The sequence below is a fragment of the Amblyraja radiata genome, chromosome 7 (assembly GCF_010909765.2).
Source record: "Amblyraja radiata isolate CabotCenter1 chromosome 7, sAmbRad1.1.pri, whole genome shotgun sequence".
Lineage (NCBI taxonomy): Eukaryota > Metazoa > Chordata > Chondrichthyes > Rajiformes > Rajidae > Amblyraja > Amblyraja radiata.
The window spans coordinates 30,709,731-30,732,926 of NC_045962.1; the positions used below are offsets into that span (position 1 = coordinate 30,709,731).

Here is a 23,196-nt window from a genome sequence, read left to right on the forward strand (position 1 = left end):
TACCCTACAAGGATCAAATTAAGGAAAATTGCTAAAGCAACTTGCTTGATGGTCCATTGAACTTCAAGTATGAAACTCTGGAGTATTTTTCTTTTCTTGTTCAATTAGTCTAAGTGAAGGCATTTATTGCTTTATTTCTAAAAAAAAATTTCTCATGTTAAAAGTCCAATTTAAAAAAATCACAAATTCTTCAATGCAACAAAAATCAACATTGAAATAATAGTTTGGTTCCTATTATTCTTTGGTTTGTGCAGCTATCTGACGATACTCAATGTCGTAAAGGTTATGAAACACTGAATGCCAGCCACAATAAAGCACAGGTTTTAAGTTTATATATCAGCACAAAAATAGGTGAAACATATAGAAAAAAACATTTTGGGGTCAATTATCCTACAACTGGAATGATATCCACAAAGCCCATGTATAAAATCTTAACCATGTAAGTTCAGCAAAGGAGCATCTTCCACTTTGGCACTGCAATGTGTTACACAAGACAAGTACAGCCATTTCAGCATTAAAGAAATATGAGCAATGTATCAGAGAAAAATATTTCTGACGCTGAAATAACTGTAAAGTGCTTCTTCCAAAATGTAAATTCAGGCTCATCATTTTACTGCAGCGCATGGAGTCCACAAGATACAGCTGCTCTAATGCAGGAGAACTTGGACGACAATATGTAACACCATTTAGTGAAAATACTTCAGAGAATTACATTAACACTGGATTAACATTATTGTGCTCTATTACCTTTGCGGGAGCTCATTCTGTCTGAAGACAAGAAGCATAGCATCAACACAGCTGTCATATTGCACACACGCCTGGAATTCTGACAATTGCTGTTCCAGCGATCTCCATCATTCGGAAGGCGTTTATACAGCAGGCTGCTGCCGGAGTTGTGAATTGCAGTGCAGGCAGTCGGTGATGGGTATATTGCTACAGACTTATCTGCTGCTGGTTATCTGTATCGCAAATAGGGTCAGAGCTGAGCCCATGTTTATCACTGCACTCAGCAGGCGTCACATCAGAAAAAACGCCAGTATAGGTAGTTGGTGCAGTAACAAGGAAATGCACTGATTGAAATGTGAGACTTTATTCTTCTGTTAATCTAAACAAAAATAACTTAATTTTCTAAAAATGGGAATATTCTTTCTGGTTGTCAAGGAAACCGATGCAGCATGTACTTAAGAAAATTCAATATAATGGTTGAAAATTCCCGAATAGACTTAACATAATGGTAAGTAAATAAAAACAACATTATTTAAAATAATATTTCATGTTCAAACAATCTTTAAATAATGTTCAATGTTTACCCATTTTTACCTTTTAAAAGATGCAATGAACCAATAATCTCCGTAGGATAAATTTAAAAATCAGATTTTTAAAAGGCTGCTGCAACTAAGTTATTTGCAGATCTGTATATTTTTCCATTACAAAAACAGAAATGGAGGAAATAATCAGCAAATCAGGCAGCATCTCCAGAGAGAAATGCAGTGCTGATGACTTTAATTGATAAGATTTCATTAGCACTAAAAAGTTCACTGATCTAAAATATTAATCTGTTACTCATCCCACAATATTGCTTGAGAATATAACCATATAACCATATAACAATTACAGCACGGAAACAGGCCATCTCGACCCTTCTAGTCCGTGCCGAACACATAATCTCCCCTAGTCCCATATACCTGCGCTCAGACCATAACCCTCCATTCCTTTCCCATCCATATAACTATCCAATTTATTTTTAAATGATAAAAACGAACCTGCCTCCACCACCTTCACTGGAAGCTCATTCCACACAGCTACCACTCTCTGAGTAAAGAAGTTCCCCCTCATGTTACCCCTAAACTTCAGTCCCTTAATTCTCAAGTCATGTCCCCTTGTTTGAATCTTCCCTACTCTCAGTGGGAAAAGCTTTTCCACGTCAACTCTGTCTATCCCTCTCATCATTTTAAAAACCTCTATCAAGTCCCCCCTTAACCTTCTGCGCTCCAAAGAATAAAGCCCTAACTTGTTCAACCTTTCTCTGTAACTTAGTTGCTGAAACCCAGGCAACATTCTAGTAAATCTCCTCTGTACTCTCTCTATTTTGTTGACATCCTTCCTATAATTAGGTGACCAAAATTGTACACCATACTCCAGAATTGGCCTCACCAATGCATTGTACAATTTTAACATTACATCCCAACTTCTATACTCAAAGATGAAGCAGGGCTAGTCAATCGAGGATAACACACAGGTGGTGGTTCAGGGATGTTCTGAGCATTGCCTGTGTATGGATCATTGCCTTTTAAATAAGCATCTTGAGAATAAGCCAGCTGCAAGATGTCTTCATCTTTTGGCATAACACAAAGTTCCAGAACAGAATCACTTTCCTGAATCAAGGCTATAACTTGAGAATACGTTTTCCCAATAATGCTTCCCCCATTACTTTGATAATCCGATCACCTGTACATAACCCAGCTCCATGTGCTGGTCCACCTTCCTTAACCTGCTTTACAAAAATAGTGTCCATTGGTTCCAATTTGCCTCTGGTTTGTGATCCCTTATTTCCATTCTCTTCATCCTTCATATTGGTATGTACAGCTGACTCTGGTGGGTATACAATGAAGTGCCTCAGCGTAAATCCAAAACCCTGTGAATTCCATCGCAAATTAATGGTTTTTGAGCCTCCCCATGAGAACATGTCATCCACCTGTGGTGAAGTGCTCTCGACTTGCCCACACCCATTCTTCTTATGTTTTCCCTCGTCCTCCCCAGCATTTGGGCGTTTTTTCCATTTACATCTCCATCTTCCTCTTCACTTGGACAGGACCTACGTGTCGCCATTATTTCATTCCAATTTAAAGCGAATCCAGATCAGGAGAACACTCCCTTGGCTCGGTACGTTGAAAAATCCATGAACAGCAACAACAAAAAAGCAGCCAGATGATAATCGACAATCTACCCGTTCTTCATCGTTTCTGAAACGATCTTGTGGCGTTCGCGGGACGAAGCGAGGCCTAGACGCCCCCTCCCCTCCTGTTAAGCATTTCTTGTTTTCATTGTTGATTTCATCTTTAAATGTTTCTTGTAAAGTTTCCCTCTCACCTTAAGCTATGCCCTCACATCTTGAACAGTGTTTTACTACCAACTGTTATCTATGTTTTAATTAATACCCAGAAAAGATCATTAAAAGGCATTGCTATTGTTAGTATCTCTCAATCTGAATGACCATGAGTTAGATTCCACCATTTGTACCTGCCTATAAACTAATTTAAAATGAAGTTTAATTTGGCACCCATTTACCAATCCAGAAAGATTTTTGTTTCAGCTAACCTAGCACATTTATTGCCATTGCAACAAAAAATAATGCTATGCTGGCTTAATTATTTACATAATTAATATTTATTTTTCATATTAATTTACTAGGAAATTCAATTATGTGCATCCCACTTGATATCATACACTGTGGGGTAAATTATTATCCTTACTTTATGCATTTATACATTAACATCTTTCTTAAAAATAAACAGCAGAATCCCAAATGAATGTTCAACATTTGTCTGCTGTTTGACTTAAAGACAAAAATCATGCTTCAAGCAAATAGAGCTTGTATATTCTCCTTTGTATTCATTTCTCCAAATATTTTTTAAAAGGAAAATTTAATTGTCAATGAATTTAGTCAAGCTGCCAGATTTTATAAGTGATTTAATTTTTACCTTGAAGTTGCTGCATGATATAAGATCCTCTGCAACTCCATTATTTAACTGCCCCCTAAGTTAATTATTCTCATCTGCAGCATACAAAACAAATGAGTGCTAACATTCAGTCGAATATCCTGAGCAAGTTCTGTAATTGAATGGCTGTGTGAATAAATGATTCAATTTACCATTTATAAACCCCATTGGTCCGATTCAATTTTAACCAACAAAATGGTATCGTGAAGTAACTAACTCAATGCAGAACAGGGCATCTTTGTCATTACTACTATGAAACATTGTCTGTGCTTGGCCCATAGATTCAAGGGATTAAAGACAGCACATGCCTATTACAAAATGATTATTATCAGGCAACTGAATCATCCTACCACAACTATAGAGCAGTCCTGAACTACAATCTACCTCATTGTTGACTCTTGGATAACTTTGATCAGACTTTACTCACTTTACCTTGCACTATTCATTATTCCTTTATCATGTATCTATACAATGCAAATGGCTTGATTGTAACCATGTATTGCATTTCCACTGACTGGATAGCACACAACAAAAACATACTAATTATGACATTCTCATCTAAATATTTGATATAAACCACAATCAGCAATTGGCCCAGCAACATTCCCAAAGGCAAACTACTGTACAACCTTCCATCACCACCCTCTGCTTCCTTTCATGTAGCTAATTCTGTATCCAGGCAGCTAGCTTTCCATGGATGTCATGCAATCTAATCATCCAGAGCAGCCTACCGTGCAGAATCGTATCAAAGACCTGGATGAGGTCCACAGAGCCAACATCTATGGCCTTGCCCGTTTAAATCTTCTTGGTTACTCCTTAACTCAATCAAAATCGCAAGACACGATCTTTCACATACAAACCCATGCTGACTATCCCCAATCACCCCGTCTATTCAAATGCATATATATCTGATTCCTCAGGTTCCTCTCCAGTAACTTTCCTGCCACAGATTTATGCTCACTGGTCTAGTTTTCAGGCTTATATTTGCAGCCCTTCTTAAATAGAAACACAACACGAGCCACCCTCCAGTCATCCGGCACCTTATCCTTGTTTAACGATGATTCACATATTTCAGTCAGGGCTCCTGCAATATCCTCATTAGTTTCCCAGAGTGTTCTCAGATATATCTGATCAGGCCCAGGTGATTTATCTATCTTCATATACCAGCATTCCTTGACTGTAATACAGACTGTCCTTACGCCATCTCCATTTCCCGTCCCAACTTCCCTAGTCTTCATGTCTTTCTCATCAGAAAACCAAATGAGAAATACTCATTGAAGATCTTGTTCATCTTCTGCAGCTCCTGAGATAGATGACTGCATTGTTTTCCGATGGGCCCCATTCTCACTCTAGTTACCCTCTTTCCCTTAATGTATTTATAAAGTATCTTTAGATGCTCCTTAATCTTATCTGCCAGAGCTATTTCTTGTCCCCTTATTTCCCCCTCTGATCTACTTATTAAATATGCACCTCAATCCCCTAAATTCCTACAAGGATGCACTTGATCCCAGCTAACTATACCTGGCCCATGCTTCCTTCTTTTTACCTCAATTTCCCTCATCATCCAGACTGCCTTACTCCCACCAGCCTTGCCCTTCAGTTTTACAGGGACATGCATGCTTTGTACTCTCACCAACACACTTTTAAAGCCATCACACTTTCTGGATGTCCATTTGCCTGCAAACAATCTACTTCAATCGACTTTTGCCATACCATCAAACTTGGCCCTGTTCCAATTTAGAACTTTAACTTGTGGACTAGCCCTGTCCTTACCCATAACTATTTTAAAGCTAATAGAACAGTGGTCGCTGATCCCAAAAAGCTCGCCCACCAACTTTTCAGTTACTTGCCCTTCCCAATTTGCTAAGAGTAGGTAACTCTTTGCCATCTCCCTTGTGGGGTCCTCTACATTTCCCAGCTCCACCCATATAATCCCAATGGACCATAAATCACAGGAGCAAAATTAGGCCATTCAGCCCATTGAGTCTGTTCCGCCATTCGATCATGGCTGATCTATTTCTTCCTCTCAAACTCATTCTGCTGGCTTCTCCCCTTGACCTTTGACACCCTTACTAATCAACTACCAGTAACATGTGCATTTAACATTTTTTGGAAAGAAAAACTTCATGTCATTGTTAAGTATGGAGGTTATTCAAAGACAACTCCTCCTAAATGGGACAAAGAGGCAGTGGAGAGATATTGAGAATCCAGATTACAGAGTGAAGTCAGATGACTCAGTGTGACATTGTTGTTGAAGAGGAGATGCACAGGAAATCAGTGTTAGGGACAAAAATGTTGCTGAAAGGAAGCATAATTGATTTACGTTGATAACAAATTATAGTAATATTTTAACAAAATCGATTTCAACCTGTGGTATTTTTTTTACTTGCAATGTAAAATATAATCTCCTAAACGTTCTTGGCCCAAATGCCTTTCCTTACCCTTGAGTTTTTATGTGTTTACATGAAGCCACTTCAGCAATTTCTTTGTTAATGATTATCGAGTGGTCATGAAGCATGAACAATGTGATAATGTAGCAGTATTTAGTATCTAGATACATGTATATGATGTATTGTGTTGGCATTTAAAAAAATATAGTTAATTAATTTTTGACACCGTTGTCACTGGGAGAAGTGCAGAGTTTTGCCTCATCAAGGAATGGTAATGACTATGTGAAAAACTTTGGAATCAGTGCAGCTGAACAGAACAATGGCTCTGCAATATGATGATGATGTCATGAATTACCACCCAAGTGTACAGGACGATTTGATTGTCAGGCAGTGGCCAAGCAGTGTCTGGCTTCCATTCAAGGAGTAAATAAAAAAACATTTAGTGCACTTGTGGAATGCGAGATATATGAAACTTGAGCTTGCTGGATAGATCAAAGGAAAAAGGGAGAGATAGAAAAGTTATGGTTTGCTTGATTATTCACAGAAGTCTTCTGTTCAACTGTATTAGAAGTGGCCATCAACTCACAAAGTCAGAGGACTGTGGCTTCCACCGACATTGACACATGCACTCCATAGAAGGCTGGTCATCTGATTTCAGGTAATATTGGTAAGTTACTGAGGGCTCTAATAATAACAAAGTATCTATCTTAGTGTGACATGAGCCTGAATTCTTAAATTTTTAAAAGCACCGTTCATTTGTGAATTTATTACAATCTGGCAAAATATCTTGCTATTCCAGAACAATCACACACTGATGGAGCATAATCTTTCCAGTTAACGTACTGCATCAGGAGATTTGGGAATGCATGTTAAATTGACCTTACTGGCCTCAAATTAACCTCAAGTATTGACCTCAGTTGATTAAACAATGCACCTACGCTTCAGCCAAAAACAGTAAATCCGACTACTGACCAGAGTTCATTTCACTGTGCATCTTGCACTAGCTTCTGACTCAGCCCTGTCCACTCGACTGGAAGATATTGCATGTGTCTCTGGCGAAGCCATGAAACGTGTCCAAATGCAATGATCTGGAAGGGCATGTTCATGCTGACAACTTGGCCAGGCCCAGCAGGCAGCAGGTCTTGTTCCTGGATGTTGCAGAAATCTGCCATTACCACTCATTATATCATGAGCCTCCACATATATTGATCAACAGACAGGTCAACAATATTTAGCCTTTGCCTACAGACCCTGTGTGTAGGATGCAGCCTCCGGTAGAATGAACTTTGCCTATCCCCACTTTACTTCATCTGTTGCAGCTACATTTAGGAGCAGTCTGTGGCTTTCCCTGTGGCTCTTTCAGCTGTCCATCACGGTTCCCTTTTGAGCCCCACAGTTATGGAGCTGTGGGGATATTATTCATAGAGACGTGGAGCCATACAGCACGGAAACAGGCCTTTTGGCCCAACTTGCCCATGCCGACCAAGGTGCCCCTTCTACTCAAGTCTCACCGGCCTGTGTTTGGCCCATATCCTTCTAAACCTTTTCTAAACCTGTCTTTTAAACACTGAGTTTTGTACTCAGTTTTGTAGTTGAGGATGAAGAGTTCACCAAGTTAGCATTATTCAGATCAAAATATTCTCCTGTTTTCAAATAGATAAACACGAGGATAACAGAAAATCATCACCGAGACAGTTAAGACAGTTCTGGAAGCTGCAGTTTGCCAAATGTAGTTCTTCCAGCTTCATTTCCTCAACCTCCATTCATTGCCACTGTATTCATACTGGTGAGCTCCAGGAAGCCCACGCACTCGGGAGTTCAATTCATTGCCTGCTAATATTGCTCAATGACCGATTAGCACAATCAAATTACTCTGGTGCCTGACTGGGATGTGATGTAGCCATGATTAAAGACATCAGGTTTGGGTTGCCACATTTAATCCTGATCTATCCACTCACAAATCCACCTGCTAATTCTATATTTCCCTCCCCTTTATTCCACTCTCCATTTCTATTTTCACACAACCTATTTATGCAAAAAACAAATTCCACATTTCGTACAAAATTCAACCTCCTTTCCCTGGGCCATTATTTATCGCTTATTATTCTGCACCTTTTCTTTGCATACTGCAGAATACACACCAGAATGATCGACATTTCTAAAAATAGTGACCTCTTGCAGTGTCAGAAAGGATTCTCATGGCAGTTTTCTACAGAGTTAATTTTTGATTATGCATCAATGCAGTATCTTTGCTCTAAACAAAAAGCAATGACAGACAATGAAAAGAATGCAGCAATTAAACCTTTAATGTTCAACCACATCAGGATTTATCCAACTGAGGCAATGCACCAGCTGTCAGGAGAGATTAAGCCTGAATATAAACAGTAAGCAGCAGTAAGTGATGCTACTTTAAATGGTGCAGGAAAGCAAACTCAGGCCAACCATAAAGGCCAGTACTCACTGACAAACTTGCTACTCAATCAGTTGTTTTTTTAAATACATTTTAACACCTCAAATCGCAAAATGCAACTGTTTACTATTTAATTTCATGCTCTGAAACATGTTGTTCTATTTACATATTTGCGAGAGGTACATAAAAAGCTATTGATGGCAGACTGCCAACAGTGACAGGGACCGTAATGTTCCTGGAATCCATGCTATTTTTATTGAATGCCCATCAATATAGATCTACAAATCTAATGCATTTCATTTCATGACATCATCCTCATGGATAAAAGGGACACAAAGTGCTGGAGTAATTCAGCGGGTCAGGCAGCATCGCTGGAGAACATGGAGGCGATGTTTCTGGTCGGGATCCTTCTTTGGACCGATTGTATCGAGGAGTGGGGGGGCAAGAGAGCTGGAGGGGACGAGAGGCCAGACCACGTGTGGGTAGAGGATGTCACAGGTGAGCGGTGGGGGAGGGGAGGAGGGGGTTTATAGCCAGATAGTTGGGACAAAGGCCTGACAAAAGCAGGTATGATTAACGAGTTGCCAATTGTGAAGCCAGAGGAAGGACTGTGGGGGAGGGGGAGGGGGAGGGGGGAAATAGGTGCAAGTCCAGCAGGGGAGATGGGGTGAGGAAGAATGGTGGTGTGTTGAGGAGAAAGGGAAGGGGAGGGGATGTTGTCAAATATTACAAAAAAAATTGTAGAATTCAATGTTCATACCGTTGTAAGCATATTATAAGGTGCTGTTCCTCCAGTTTGCGGGTAGCCTCACTCTGGCAATGGAGGAGGCCCAGGACAGAAATGTCAGTATGGGAATGGAAAGGGCAGTTAAAATGGTTAGTAACCAGGAGATCCAGTAGGCCTTGGTGGATCGAGTGCAAGTGATCGGCGAAACAGTTGCCAAATTGCTTGGTCTTGCCAATGTACAAGAGGCCACATCGGATGCAGTAGATAAGGTAGAAGTTTAAGATGTATGGGATTCACAATGACTTAGTTGTACGGATTCAGAACTGGCTTCTTCATAGAAGGGTTGTGATGGAAGGAAGATATTCTGGCTGGAGGGCTGTGACCAGTGTAGTTCTGCAAGGATCTGTGCTGGGACCTCTGCAGTTTGTGATATATATATACAAGTTTGTCAGTGAGTACTGGCCTTTATGGTTGGCCTGAGTTTGCTTTCCTGCATATATATATATATGAGTTGGACATAAATATAGATGGGTCAGTGAGTACATTTGCTGCCAACACCAAAATTGGAGGAGTTGCATTCAGTGAGGAAGGCTCTCAGAAGGTACAGTGGGATATAGATCAGTTGCTGAAATGAGCAGAGCAATGGCAGATGGAGTTTAACTCAAGCAAGTGTGAGGTGTGGCACTTCAGGAGGTGAAATGTAAGGGGAAAGCATACAGTTAACAGACCCTTAACAGCATTGATGTGTAGAGGGATCTTCGAGTCCGTTCATAGCTCACTCAAGGTGCCACACAAGTAGGGTGGTAAAGAAGGCGTGTGGTATGTTTGCCCTCACTGCGAGGGGCATTGTGTGTAAGAGTCAGGAAGTCATGATGCAGCTCTATAGGATTGGTTAGGCCACATTTGGAATATTGCGTGCAGTTCTGGTTGCCCTATTACAGAACAGATGTGTAAATTTTGGAGAGGGTGTAGACGAGGTTTACCAGAATGCTGCCTGCATCAGTGGGTTTCAGCTACAGGGAGAGGCTGGATAGACTTTTATTGTTTTCTCTGGAATGTCGGATATTGAGGGGAGACTTGATAGAAGTATATACAATTAAAAGAGGCAAAAGCAGGATAGACAGTCAGAACCTTTTTCCCAGCATGGAAATGTCCAGCTATGAGGTGAGAGGGGGAAACGTTTAATGGAGATGCGAGAAGCAAGTTCTTTTACACACTGGTGGGGGCCTGGAACTCATTGCTAAGCATGGTGAAGAGGATACTGGTGGAAGTGGCATTTAAGAGGCTTTTAAATAGACACATGGAAGTGCAGGGAATAGGGGGATAAGGATCATGTACAGGCAGATGAGGCGAGTTTAACTTGGCATTATGTTCGGCACAAACATTGTGGACTGATGGGACCGTTGCTGCCCAGTACTGTTCTTTGTTTATGTGCTATTAAAATGTTAAATTATTAAGAAATAACTTTAAAGTCTTAAAATAAATGTTAAAAAATAAATGTGAGGTCAAAACACCGAAAAAACAAAATTGAAAAATACCCAGAAACTATAGATCCCCCGGTTGGCAAACACTTTAACTCCACTTCCTATCCCCATACTGACCTTTCTGTCCTGGGCCTCCTCCATTGTCTGAGTGAGGCCAAACTCAAAGTGGAGGCACAGCACCTTAAATTTCGCTTGGGTAGCTTACAATCCAGTGGTATGAATATCGACTTCTCTAACTTCAAGTAACCCTTGCATCCCCTCTCTCTCCGTCCCTCCCCCACACTAGTCATCGTACTAGTTTCACTGTTGTCCTGTTCAGTGTCACTGTCTGTATAACTCATTATCATCTACCCCACAGTCAACAATGGACCATTGTGGGCTCCACCTTTCCTTGATCATCATTGCACTTTGCATCTTTCACTCATTTGTTCTATGTGCCGTCTACATGTCTTGTTTCCCTTTCCCCTGACTATCAGTCTGAAGAAAGGTCTCGACCTGAAACATCACCTATTCCTTTTCTCCAGAGATGCTGCCTGACCTGCTGAATTACTCCAGCTTTTTGTGTCTATCTTCAGTTTAAACCAGCATCTGCAGTTCCTTCCTGCACAAAATAAAAGTAATGTATTTTGCTGGTTGCCTATCATCTCCAGTGATGTCAACAGGGACTCGAGTGCTGTAGCAGGATCTAACAGGTGATTGATTGCCCAGTGCAATGATCAGGAATGCTTGCAAAATTACCCAGTGATGTAGAAAACTATCAGATTCTGAATCTGCTCATCACTTAAGGACTTTGGCATTTGACAGCCCACATATTGAAGAGCTGGACTTACTGACGTTTAAACAGCTAAATCCTGGTGGTTCCCATGTGGAACTCCTGATATTAGCCAGCAAAATCCTGCCCAATATTAACAGCCTCTTTCTCACGAACACAATGCTTCAACACCCCATGCCAAAACCAAAGCCTTGACAAATATACAGTACATATCTTTACTGCATTCGGTATCAAATTTTTCTTGGCAAGTCCATACTGCCCGAGGGTCAGAGCAGAATATACATTCAGAGTAAAACTATTAGCATTAATTCCTCTCAGCTGCTACAGTAACTCAACATCAACATCAACCTGAAGCTTTAACAATGTTTCGCTACATAAAACAAACACAATTAATAGTCTTTATTAAATATGTGTATTGACAAATAACACCATTTAATTTAACAATTTATATTTAACTTTCAGCATGATGATACCCAAATACTAATTTATTTGATCAATGAAACAAATTAAATCTGAGGTAACTTAATCCATCATTATAGGTTATACCTTACACATATGTTCAAGGTGGCATTTATTACTAATTCCTGGGGATACTGAGTTGGGGGTGGGAGTTAATCAGTACCAGTGTCTTAAAATGTGCTTTTAGGGAATTGGTGATATATTTCACATAATGTCTGTGTAATGGAAAAAGAGCATAGAGTAAAATAGACTATGATTTACTTTTCATCCATGGTACACAAATATTTTTGACTAATTTCATACCCGCCCCCTCCTCCCCAGTCAACCTTATATTGTAGGGCTGGAGTCACGTGGCTTCCGTGGAGGGAATGGATAGGCAACGTTTGAGGTCAGGACACTTATGCCGCCTGTCCATTCCTTCCCCAGATGTTACCTGACCCACTGAGTTCCTCTGGCACTTCCAGCATCTGCAGTTTGCTGTTTCCCCATTTTAGCACAACATTTCAACTTTTTAGCTACAAATATAAAATTGATGATTAACAGGTAGATTTGGAGAACAATTAAATAATTAAACAATTCCACGCTCCCTTCATTTTATAAATATCCCAAAATTCCCAATACCAACAAATCTTTCTGTCTTTGTGTTCTGGTTCAGATATACATGGCAAGGATGTGAGGGGCTGTGAGATTCAAACAGGACACACCATCAGTAAGAACTACATGCAAGAATATGATTTGATTTATCTGGAAGCCAAAGACATCTCACCAATGTTGGGAGACATTCAATGAAGATTGTACAATTTCTCAAAGAGGACAATTTGTACGTTCCCTAAATTTTAAATCCTCTCTATTGCAATTTTCTTTCTGTTGAATTTAAAATTACAATCTGTTTTATAGAGAGAGGCCTGTAATTCCTAATTTCCTGCTCCATTGGAGTCTCTAGTGTGTGCAAAACACCAGAGGCCGTGACTTTATTAGAAATGCTGGAACTACAGTATATGCTTTGCATAATCCTGGATGGGCAAGAATTCAAATCCTACGAACAACTGGTCAGGAACAACGGGAGGAACTTTCCACATGGAACAAAGTTTAATAGTAGAATTTAAAGGCCTGTCTTTAAACCTATATTAGGTTTAGCAGAATTTAAAGGCTTGTCTTTAAACCTATATTATGAGGATTTGACATGATGCCCGCAAAAGGTTCTAAGATATTGAGGCACAATATGTTTTGGCAGCAATCTAAAATTGCTTCATCCCACTTGGTTTCAGAATCACTTTGACCTGCAAGCGAAAGGCCGAATGGGTGGGATGGTTCTGCATGGGCAAACAATGAGAAGCCGAGGGTCCTGAAGCCTTTGGCTTTTGTCAACCCACATGCACACTCTCTGGATCTGAGTGAGCCTGGCATGATTGTGCACTGCACGCTAAGCAAGGTACTGCACAGCCTGAGCAGACGTGCTTATATATGCTTAAACATGCTGAAAGGTTTCCCAATGAGATACAGACTTACAGGATGACAAAAGGATATTTGTCTGAAGCACCTGCTTCAAACAGTAAATTTGAAGATAAAGTTAAAATGCCCATTTTCTGCACTTACTCAAGTTCATATTTAAATTCCAATAAATTGCATGGATGTATGCAAAGCATTAATGTGTCATGCTGTTTTGGACAGGAATGGGGTAATATTGCACAAGGACATTAATATTTTACAGGTAATCTAGCTGCCATTCTCCAGGTATTCAACAGGCCTGGAATCTTTACCTGCTATCTGTCGTACAAAACTAATTTCTGGCTTTCATTTCCCAAGCACATTTCAAATATACATCGCACAGATTCCTAATTAATGTTAATTCTTGCACATACTGTATTTCCACCCACTCACCCACCGCCTACCTTTATTTTTTTATGGTTGTGCAGCCTGTCGTGTTGGTTTATTTGAGAAAATAATTAGCACTTGTTGGAATGAAAGAAATGTCTCCTTTCTGTGGTATATAAAACCTTCAACTGATTTTAACCAACTTTTTTAGTTTTATGGTTTTTACATGTTGCAGAGCTGGTTTGAGTTTCTTTTTGGCCCGGACTATCAAGACTGCGATAATGTTCGAGTTCTCAAAAATACAGGATGCTCTTCTGAAACTATGGCGATCTAACCATCAGTTGCAGCCAACATTTTAGATAAGTTGTTTAAGAAGGAACTGCAGATGCTGGAAAATCGAAGTCTGAAGATGGGTTTCGGCCCGAAACGTTGCCTATTTCCTTCGCTCCATAGGTGCTGCTGCACCCGCTGAGTTTCTCCAGCATTTTTGTGTACCTTTTAGTTAAGTTAATGTCTACGACCATTAATCGTTTAATTGCAATTCACATTTTTTCTCTGTAGGAAGTTTATTTTATAACCAAGCTAACAAATGCAACACCTAAATAAAGGTTATCCTTTATTTATGTCTGGTACCCTTCTTGTAGACATAAAGGTGCCAGTACACATATCATTCCTTACTGTTGGTGCCTATCGCACATCATCATCCTGTAAGTTACAAGCTATTTAAGGGCCTGACCGCCAAATTGTGTTGATACATTATATATTTTAAATATCAATAAACATTTTGCAATATTAAAAATTCAAATATCAAGAATTTAACTTTTAGAAGTTCATTGGTATGTACCATCATTAAAAAAAAGGCCCAGGGCCCTTCACCATTCATGGCAAAGAGGATAAAAAATAATTTGTGGATTCTGTGATTTTTCCATCCAAAGGGAAAGGCATCAAATCAATTCAACATCATTGATCATTCAGACAGGCAATTCAGACATGTTGAAACAAAAACTGCAGATGCTGGTTTATTCCAAAGATAGACACAAAGTGCTGGAGTAACTCAGCGGGTCATGCAGCATGTTGGGAGAAAACGTTTCCAGTCGGGACCCTTCTTCTGACTCTTGTGTCTGAAAAAAAGGGTCTGAAGAAGGGTCCTGACTAATTCAGAGATGTTGCTTGCGAGACCAAGTAATTAAAAACTTTAAAGAGAAGAAATGTGATGGGGGGGGGGTGCATGCCGGTCCTTGATAATGTCACTTCATCTATTGCATCCAGTGTTCCCGATGTGGCCTCCTGTACATTGGTGAGAACAAATGCAGACTCGACATCCATTTTGGCGATCACAAGCTCGGTTCGCTGAGGCCCTCAGGATCCCTAAATTTAGGTAAGCACAATCACCCCCCCCTTCTTCTTTCCCCATACCAGACCCTTCTCACCCCCTCCCCCCTCTCTCCCTGTGCCCCAACTGGACTCGCATCAATTAGTTCCATGCCTCTCCACTTCCACTACATTCCTTCCTCTAGCTTCACAATTCACAACTCTTCAATCATTTTGTCTTACACCTTCTGTCTTTTCATCTCTAGCCTTTGTCCAACCATCTGCTTGTCAAACCCCACCTCCCTCAGCTTGCCTAGCTTTGTCCTGTCCCTTGATTCCTGAGGCAACGTGAAGTGTAGACGGAGTCAATAGGGGGAGGCTGGTTTGCATGGTGGACTGTGCTGCAACTCTCTGCAATTTCTTGGACAGAGCAGTTGACTAACCAAATTGTGATTCATCATAATACATGGGCCGCGGAACCGGGGGGGGGTGGGGGGGCTGCAGCCCCTCCACTTTTTTGGCGAGACATGCTCATAACCCCAAATTATCTGGCCTGCAGGTGTATTTTTCTCTTATTCTGAGGACCACTGCCATCCAGAATCTCAGAACAAGCGCACAGTGAGCGCAGCAAAACCACGACCAGCCGTGGTGGAAACCGACTGCCCCAAAACCCTTCCTCCCCTCCGCTCAACAGCCGCTCAATCACAGCGCGGTTCACAGTCGTGATATGGGGCAGTGAACGAAGCGCTGTGATTAGCCACTGAGCGGAAGGGAGGGAGTCGACCCCGAGAGAGAGAGAGGGAGAGAGAGAAAGAGAGAGAGAGAGAGGGAGAGAGAGAGTGGGAGAGGGAGAGAGAGAGGGGGAGAGAGAGAGGGAGAGAGAGGGAGAGAGACGTTTCTAACACATTTATAAAATGTTGTGTCAAATTTTCTGTACCGTGGAAGGCACTGGCGTCGGGGGGGGGGGGGGTGGGGGCTATATCCCCCCCACTTTTTGAGTTAAGGCATGGCCTGTATAATCCCTCAGTTTTTGGAGGTAGAGCAACAACAAAAATATTAATTGTGCCACCCTCCCACACCCTCCCCTCGCTCGGTCGCTCCGCTCTCTCACCGGGTACCCCTGAGGCTGGTGATCAGTGATCGCTCAGCCCCCCCACTTTCAAAAACGTTCCGCAGCCCCTGTAATAGGATGCTTTCTATGGTGCATCTGTAGAAATTGGTAAGAGGCATCGGAGACACTAAATACCCTTCAAATCAACTACAATAGGATAAAGACCAAATAAATAAATGTATCTTTTAGCAAAAATAATTCTGCTAGTTCTTTGTATCATTGTTATTACACATTCCGGTGATTTACAACAACATCTTGATAGTTTCTAGGCTGCTGGGTAAAGCCTAGTCAAGGTGAGAAGTATGGCGGATTATGTACACAAATTTACATGGCAAGTTGAAAAGGGCATGAGAAAATAATTTGGGATCTATTCCTTCATCAATAGAAGCAATGAGCGCAAAATGAAGAACGACACGCTAAAACTTTAAATCATCTCATCTGCAGCATCGCTGCCATTTGTGAGCTGTACACTCTGTGAAAGCCCTGGATGGAATGAAGGGATGATTTACTGAAATGGTACAGGCGATGAGAGGCTGCACTGATGTGGAGAGATTTGTGAACCTGGAAGTATTCCCTTTAGAGCGCAGAAGGTTGAGGGCAGATTTAATCATGGACACAATTCCAAAGTGTTTTGACAAGAGTAAATAAGAAAAAAATCTATTTCCACCAGCACAGATTGAAAGATCCTGTGAGGAAATGAGGATAATGTTAAAATACACTGTCTGAAAGTTCAAAAGGAGAGTACTTGAGTTCAGAGCTGGGAATGTTGATGTATTCCATAGCAATTCCTGTAGCATGTCAATGATAAAATGGAGTAATCAACCAATGTGGACAAGCGTCATGAAAAAACATTTAAAATTGTGAAACGTACAGGGAAGGAATAAGGGCTTTGAGTTTAATTAGAGCAAAATCAAAGAATTAGTAAATGTAAAGCGAGAGCAGGAGAAGAATCCAACAGAATAAAAATAAGAGACAAACAATATGCTTTAAGTTCATGGGTGGGTACAAATGATTGATGTGGAATTAAAGATATTTTTGAATGGAGTTAAGGAGTGAAGTCTAAGGACAGAGAAGGAATGGGAAACAGTATCATTACTTTGCGGCCGTTTTACTGTAGAAATGGAGATGTACCCATGTTTGGAAGGGTATATTACGGAGGGATCAGAGTAGAAATCCATGGTATCACAAGGGAAAAGATAGCAGAAATTGTACGTGGTAATAAAGCTCAATTTTCTACAGGTACTGATGAAATTTGCCAAGAAGATTATGGATAATCAAGATCTTTCAAAACTCACAGCAAATGCATGAAATACCAAGAAAATTAAAAATTGTAAAGTGACCTCAATCTTTAAGAAAAATCCAAGAGATCAGCTTTCATATAGCTGCCGATAAGGCTTACCTTTATTCATAAAATGGCAAAGTTAAAGTCTGCTAAAAATGGTAAGAATGAAGCAAGAGAGTCATTATCTCATCAGGATTTGTTTTAGAATATTTCAGTTCTGGTCAAAAGGATGAAAGCAATTCAACAAAGATTTCAGGAGGGTGTTTAACACGGTCTTACACTGGATGAATGGCAAACTCTTTTGATTCTGGTTGAAGTTGTGGCGATACAAGATAAAGTATTAGAGTGGGAACTCGTCAGCAGAATATCAGTGTTGAGATTGCTGCTATTTATAATTTTGTAAATGCATACAGGAATACTTCAAGTTATCCAACTTTGCAGGTGTTACCAAATTTTGCACTGTGGCCATTAACGATATCTAATGTTGAATAACTGAAACTGAACTAAACAATCTATGTCAGGGGAAATGGAGGAGCGATGGGTTAGACAGAAGTTGTGAAGAGAAAGCAAAACATAAAGCCAATGCCCCCAAGATATTTGAGCTGAAGAGAGATCTGGAGCTTTTGTTGACTGGAAATGTCAAGGTGGTTAAAATGCAAAACAAAATATCAGAATGTATGGCTGAAAGTTGACGGAAGTGAGGAGATGATGTTGAAGTTGTTTATCTCACACAAAACCTCGTTAGAAAAGGAAGTAAAATCAAATGCAGCTGCATATTCTTTCTTTTAAATATACATGTAATATCTCAAGTGTGGACCCATCACATTTAAATATTACTGAAAGCTGCTGGCTATGTTTTAGGAACCTACATCAATGTTTGTACATTTGTTCAAAGACAACTGATATTCTCTATGGTTACTAAATGGTGGAGGTGGAATTAATTAGGATTGATTTGGATTAAAATAAAGCTTCCATGAGGGAGTAGAGCTGTGCCTGAGGCAGATACCCAAGCACCCGCTTTGGTCGTGCTGTACCAGATTTATAGTTGAAATATGGTCGTGTCATTGCTTATATTAAACGGGTTATCTGGTTAAAAGCAGTAAACATCTAATCACAAAACCCATAGTAATTCTTTATGCATTCTCCATCAAAACAAGCTAAACAGATGTGGAAGATGTCTATTACAGCAGAGACACAACTACATTATTAGTTTTGGATTCCCTTGCCAATTCAGCTGCATATGAGGACGTATCTTACACTTTGGCTCCTTTAATATAATCGCTACACAGCGAGTCCCAATTTACCTACAAAAACAGAACTAAACCTCTTTCCCTGTAAAGCATTAACTGCCTTTTGCAATATGTTATATCATTATAACTTTATGTTCTTTATTTAAGGAATTATCTTATCAGAATTTATGACCAACAAATAATAATGGCAGCCTATTCTAGTCCTATTTTGGTATTGCCATAGCGTCAAAGACTAATGCAGCACAGAAACAGGCCCTTCAGCCTAACTTCCTCATGCAGACCAAGATGCCCCATCTACAACTAGTCTCACCTGCCCGTGTTTGGCCCATATCCCACTAATCCCTCCCATCCATTATTATTAAACCTTTTCTTTCCATGTACCTGTCCCAATGCATTTTAAATCTTGTTATAGTACCTGCCTCAACTACCTCCTCTGGCAGCTAGTTCCATATACCCACCACCCACCATGTGAAAAATTTGCCCCTTAGGTTCCTATTAAATCTTTCACCTGTAAATGGTTCATTAGTGTTAGTTTAGAGAAACAGGTTCTTGGGCTCACCGAGTCCACACCAAACATCGATCACGCATTCACCCTAGTTCTATGTTATTCCACTTTCTCAACCACTCCCTACACACTAGGGACAATTTACAGAGACCAATTAACCTACAAACCCATATGTTTTTGGGATGTGGGAGGAAACTAAAACGCCTGCAGGAAACCATGATTGAATGGCAAAGTAGACTTGATAGGCCGAATGGCCTAATTCTGCTCCTATCACTTATTAGGTACGTTACAAAACTTACCTTCAGCGGCGCTGCAGTTCTTCCGCTGGCCGTATGCGCGACTTTGGCGCCTTTGAGAGGGGGGTGGATTTAAAATGCCGTTTTCTCCTGCCTGTTGAAATCGATCTTTGTCAGGCTGTTTAGTTGCTGAAGAAAAATCGCTCCGACTGCCGTTTTATCAAGTTTATTAAAAATAGCGCTGGATAATTTAATAGCAGGAGTAAAATTAAAATCGTCTTCTAAAGCCGTCAACGCCGACAACGGGACGGATCTCACATACGGGACAAAGCAAGGTACGCCGTTTATTTTTACATATAAACGTGCTTCTTAGGATGCCTTTATTCAAATTTTCACGTTGCGAAAAGGTGACAGGCCCTATACGAACCAGCAGTATTTTTCCTGCCAATATGGGGTTTAAATTCACCGCAAACCGCAACGTTCCAATCAATCGCGTTCCACAAAATCTCACTCGCAAGATGATTAAATGGCCATTAATTTACGGGAATTAAACACTAAATTCCTTCCATTTGGCCTATAAATTCATGACAATGAGATCTAAAAATCATGTTATATTGTGAATTCTTGTGTGAATGTTATTTGGACAATTAGGCTATTTAAAAATTTTAACTTCTTAAGAAATTGATAGATGTTTAGATCTAGTAATTGAATTTTGTAATTAGCTACAATTAGCTAACTAACTAATTATATGCTTTAATTTCAGGTCATCCAAGTAAGATTGTTTCATATTTGTTTCAGAATGCTTCAATCTATAATAACTGAAAATTTCAATCAGTTCTCTTAATTTTTAAGAAAGTTATGGGCTTTTGACTGTCCTCGATCACAGCTTTTGAGTTCAGTCAATGGAAAAGCAATAGGGAACAAGATGCTAATTTCTGAGTATGAAAATGGCCATAACCTTTTTAATACTGAAGATATGAAAGTGAATTAGATGTCAAATTAAACTTCTTTTTATGCTTTATCTGATGGGATAAATTGCAGACTTGATTTTTAAAATCTCAAAATTTTGTAATATTGCTACACTTATGGATCCAGGGAGGATGTGCAAACTCCACACAGACAGCACTTGAGGTCAGGATTTAACTTGGGTCTCTAGTGCTGTGTGGCAGCAGTTCTTCCAGCTGCACCACTGTACCAACTGCAATGGTATCTTGATAAACAAAATTGTCTACCTGTTCTCTGTAAGCCTTGATTTTTGAATCATCCAAAAATTACTATAAAATCTCCTCTTAATCTTCTCTGTCAGAAGGGGAACAAGAACCCAACATTCCTCAAGCTAACTTTGTAACTGAAATCCCTAAAATCAAGAACAATTCTATTAAAGCTTTGCTACACTTTCTCCAGAGCTTTCAGATCCTTCCTAAAGCACGATGGCCAGAATTGATCTTGTGTTGTTCTCCCTATTTTGTACTCAGCGCCTCTGCTTATGAAGCCCAGATTCCGCATACTTTGCAAACTTTTCACCCAACCTATCCTGTCATTTTGCTAGGTGGAAAACTGGTACAAATGATTTCCACTGTAATACTCTATCCCAAAATATAAGCGCCCAATTCGCATGTACATGGTGCTAAAACGGAAGAGGTTAAACATACTAATTCTGAACAATGATGAGATTGGCAGAGTGAACTCTGGTGCCTCTGTTACCTCCTCTCTCAGCTATTCTTTCTATATTGGTTTGACATCCTTCCCCGCTGTAGCCTTTAACACTTAAAATTGTACCATGTATATTTTATTCAATGAATCAATGATACTTTGTCACATGTACCTAGGTACAATGAAATACTTTGTTTTTGCATTCAATCCCAGTAAAATCATACAGCAGACTTCACCGAGGCAGCACGCAAAAGGGTCGCCACGTTTCTGACGCCAACAAAGTTTCAAAAGTTCTGAGTACATCTTATCTTTGTTTTTAGTATCCACAAATGTGGATTCTCCTTATTGACAAATCCTCCAATTTCACCCTTCCTATTACACCAAAATAGTGTGCTGCTCTATTTGCCATCTTTGGGCATTCTTCACTTTTTATCTGCATTTGATAACAGATTTTAGAGATTTTGTCTTGTTTTGACACTCTTGCTAAAAACTGCTCTGAAAGTTTCTTTTTTTCCCTTAACCTCCAGTCATTCACCTGGGTTATCATCAATCTTCTTAAACTTTACTCCTTTGCTTGCTGTTTGTTTCCTTAAACCCCCCTCTGATAATTGCTATAGGACATTTTAATCAAAAGAAACATAAAAGCCTGGAGTAACTCAGCGGGTCAGGCAGCATACTTAGAGAGCATGGAAAGGTAATTGTTTGGGTCGAGACCCTTCTTCAGACATTTTAATGTTACGGATGCTATGTAAATGCCTGCACATTGTCTATCTTGGGAAATCAAACCATTTGTATTCCGCTTCGTACCAGTATAAGAAAACAGTCAATCAGTAAAAAAATAAATAAATACAAGGCAACATTCTTAGATTGATCAGCTGTTATTCATTTTTTTGTTTCAGCACTCAATCTCCATATTTTAAAATGAAATACAAGACCAAATTAATTGTAACTCATTAATAATTTGTAATAAACTGTCCTTTATTCACTTTATAACATGGAAGTTTCTAAAATCTGTATCAGCATTATGCTTCAACTATAAAATATTTCTGTTCTAGCTGAGAAATTCTTTCAATACTTATAGATACAGTATAAATGGCAGCACTAAGCTTCATGAAGCAGCCTCTAACTTAACACTCCACACACTTTCTAAGCGTCTAATTTGCTGTTCATACAATCTAATCCATTGTGCACACTGAATCAAATTTTGTCAGTCTATATTTGGGACAGTTACCTGAACAATGGATAAAATAGATTAAGCTTCAGCAATAATTAATGGCTCATTATATTGACTTTTTATAAATGGATAATCTGTAAAACGCTGCTTGGTATTGGAGCAGCATTTCTCGATCAAAAGCTGGTGCTGGAGAGTAGTGACATTGTGTGTGTGTTGCTCCTCTTTAAAACAGCCTTTCATCATTTATCCTTATTATCTATTCGTCCCAGTGGTGAGAGTCATTAGATCTAGCGCAGACAGTCTCCTGAGAATCATTGCCAAATCAAAGCAACTCGCAGTTCCAATGTTCTTTATTAGACCTGACGCTACTGGTACATCTGCGAGTACAAACGAACTATGGAAGCGTGGCAGTCAGTCAGTGAGGGGGAGGGGGCTCCAGGTGTTGCGGAAACAATAGGGATTTTGTCAACAACCCCCCTCCCCTCTGCTCCCAGCCAGCTACCATTCAATCACAAGCTTGAAAAGCTTAGAGCAAGGTTAGAAACAAAGAACTGCAGATGCTGGTTAATGCACAAAAGAACACAAGGTACTGGAGTAACACAGTGGGTCAGGCAGCATCTATGGAGACATGGATCGGTGATGTTTCAGGTCGAGACCCTTCTCCAGAATGATGATGTCTGAAGAAACGTCTCAACCAGAAATGTTATCTATCCATGTTCTCCAGAGATGATGCTTGACCTGCTGAGTTACTCCAGCACTTTCTACCCTTAAGAACAAGACAGCTGTTTAAAGGGAGATGAGAGACTGCTGTATTCATTGCTTTACTGAAACGTGGCTTATCTATGATTCACCTTTTATTGTATGGACTGGATGGAATCTCCAGGCAAGGGGAAAAGTG

At 40.0% G+C, this 23,196-nt stretch overlaps 1 protein-coding gene and 1 long non-coding RNA gene across 6 annotated transcripts in view; one reads left to right on the plus strand and one right to left on the minus strand.

Moving 5' to 3' along the window:
- The window catches only part of kalrn (kalirin RhoGEF kinase), a 612,442-nt gene that overhangs the window by 494,467 nt on the left and 94,779 nt on the right, over window positions 1-23,196 (minus strand). The gene's annotated exons all lie outside the window — the stretch shown is intronic.
- On the plus strand, window positions 341-21,844 carry LOC116975224. The gene is made up of 3 exons (XR_004412567.1): window positions 341-351; window positions 7,358-7,362; window positions 21,770-21,844. It is a non-coding gene; the product is annotated as an uncharacterized LOC116975224 (long non-coding RNA).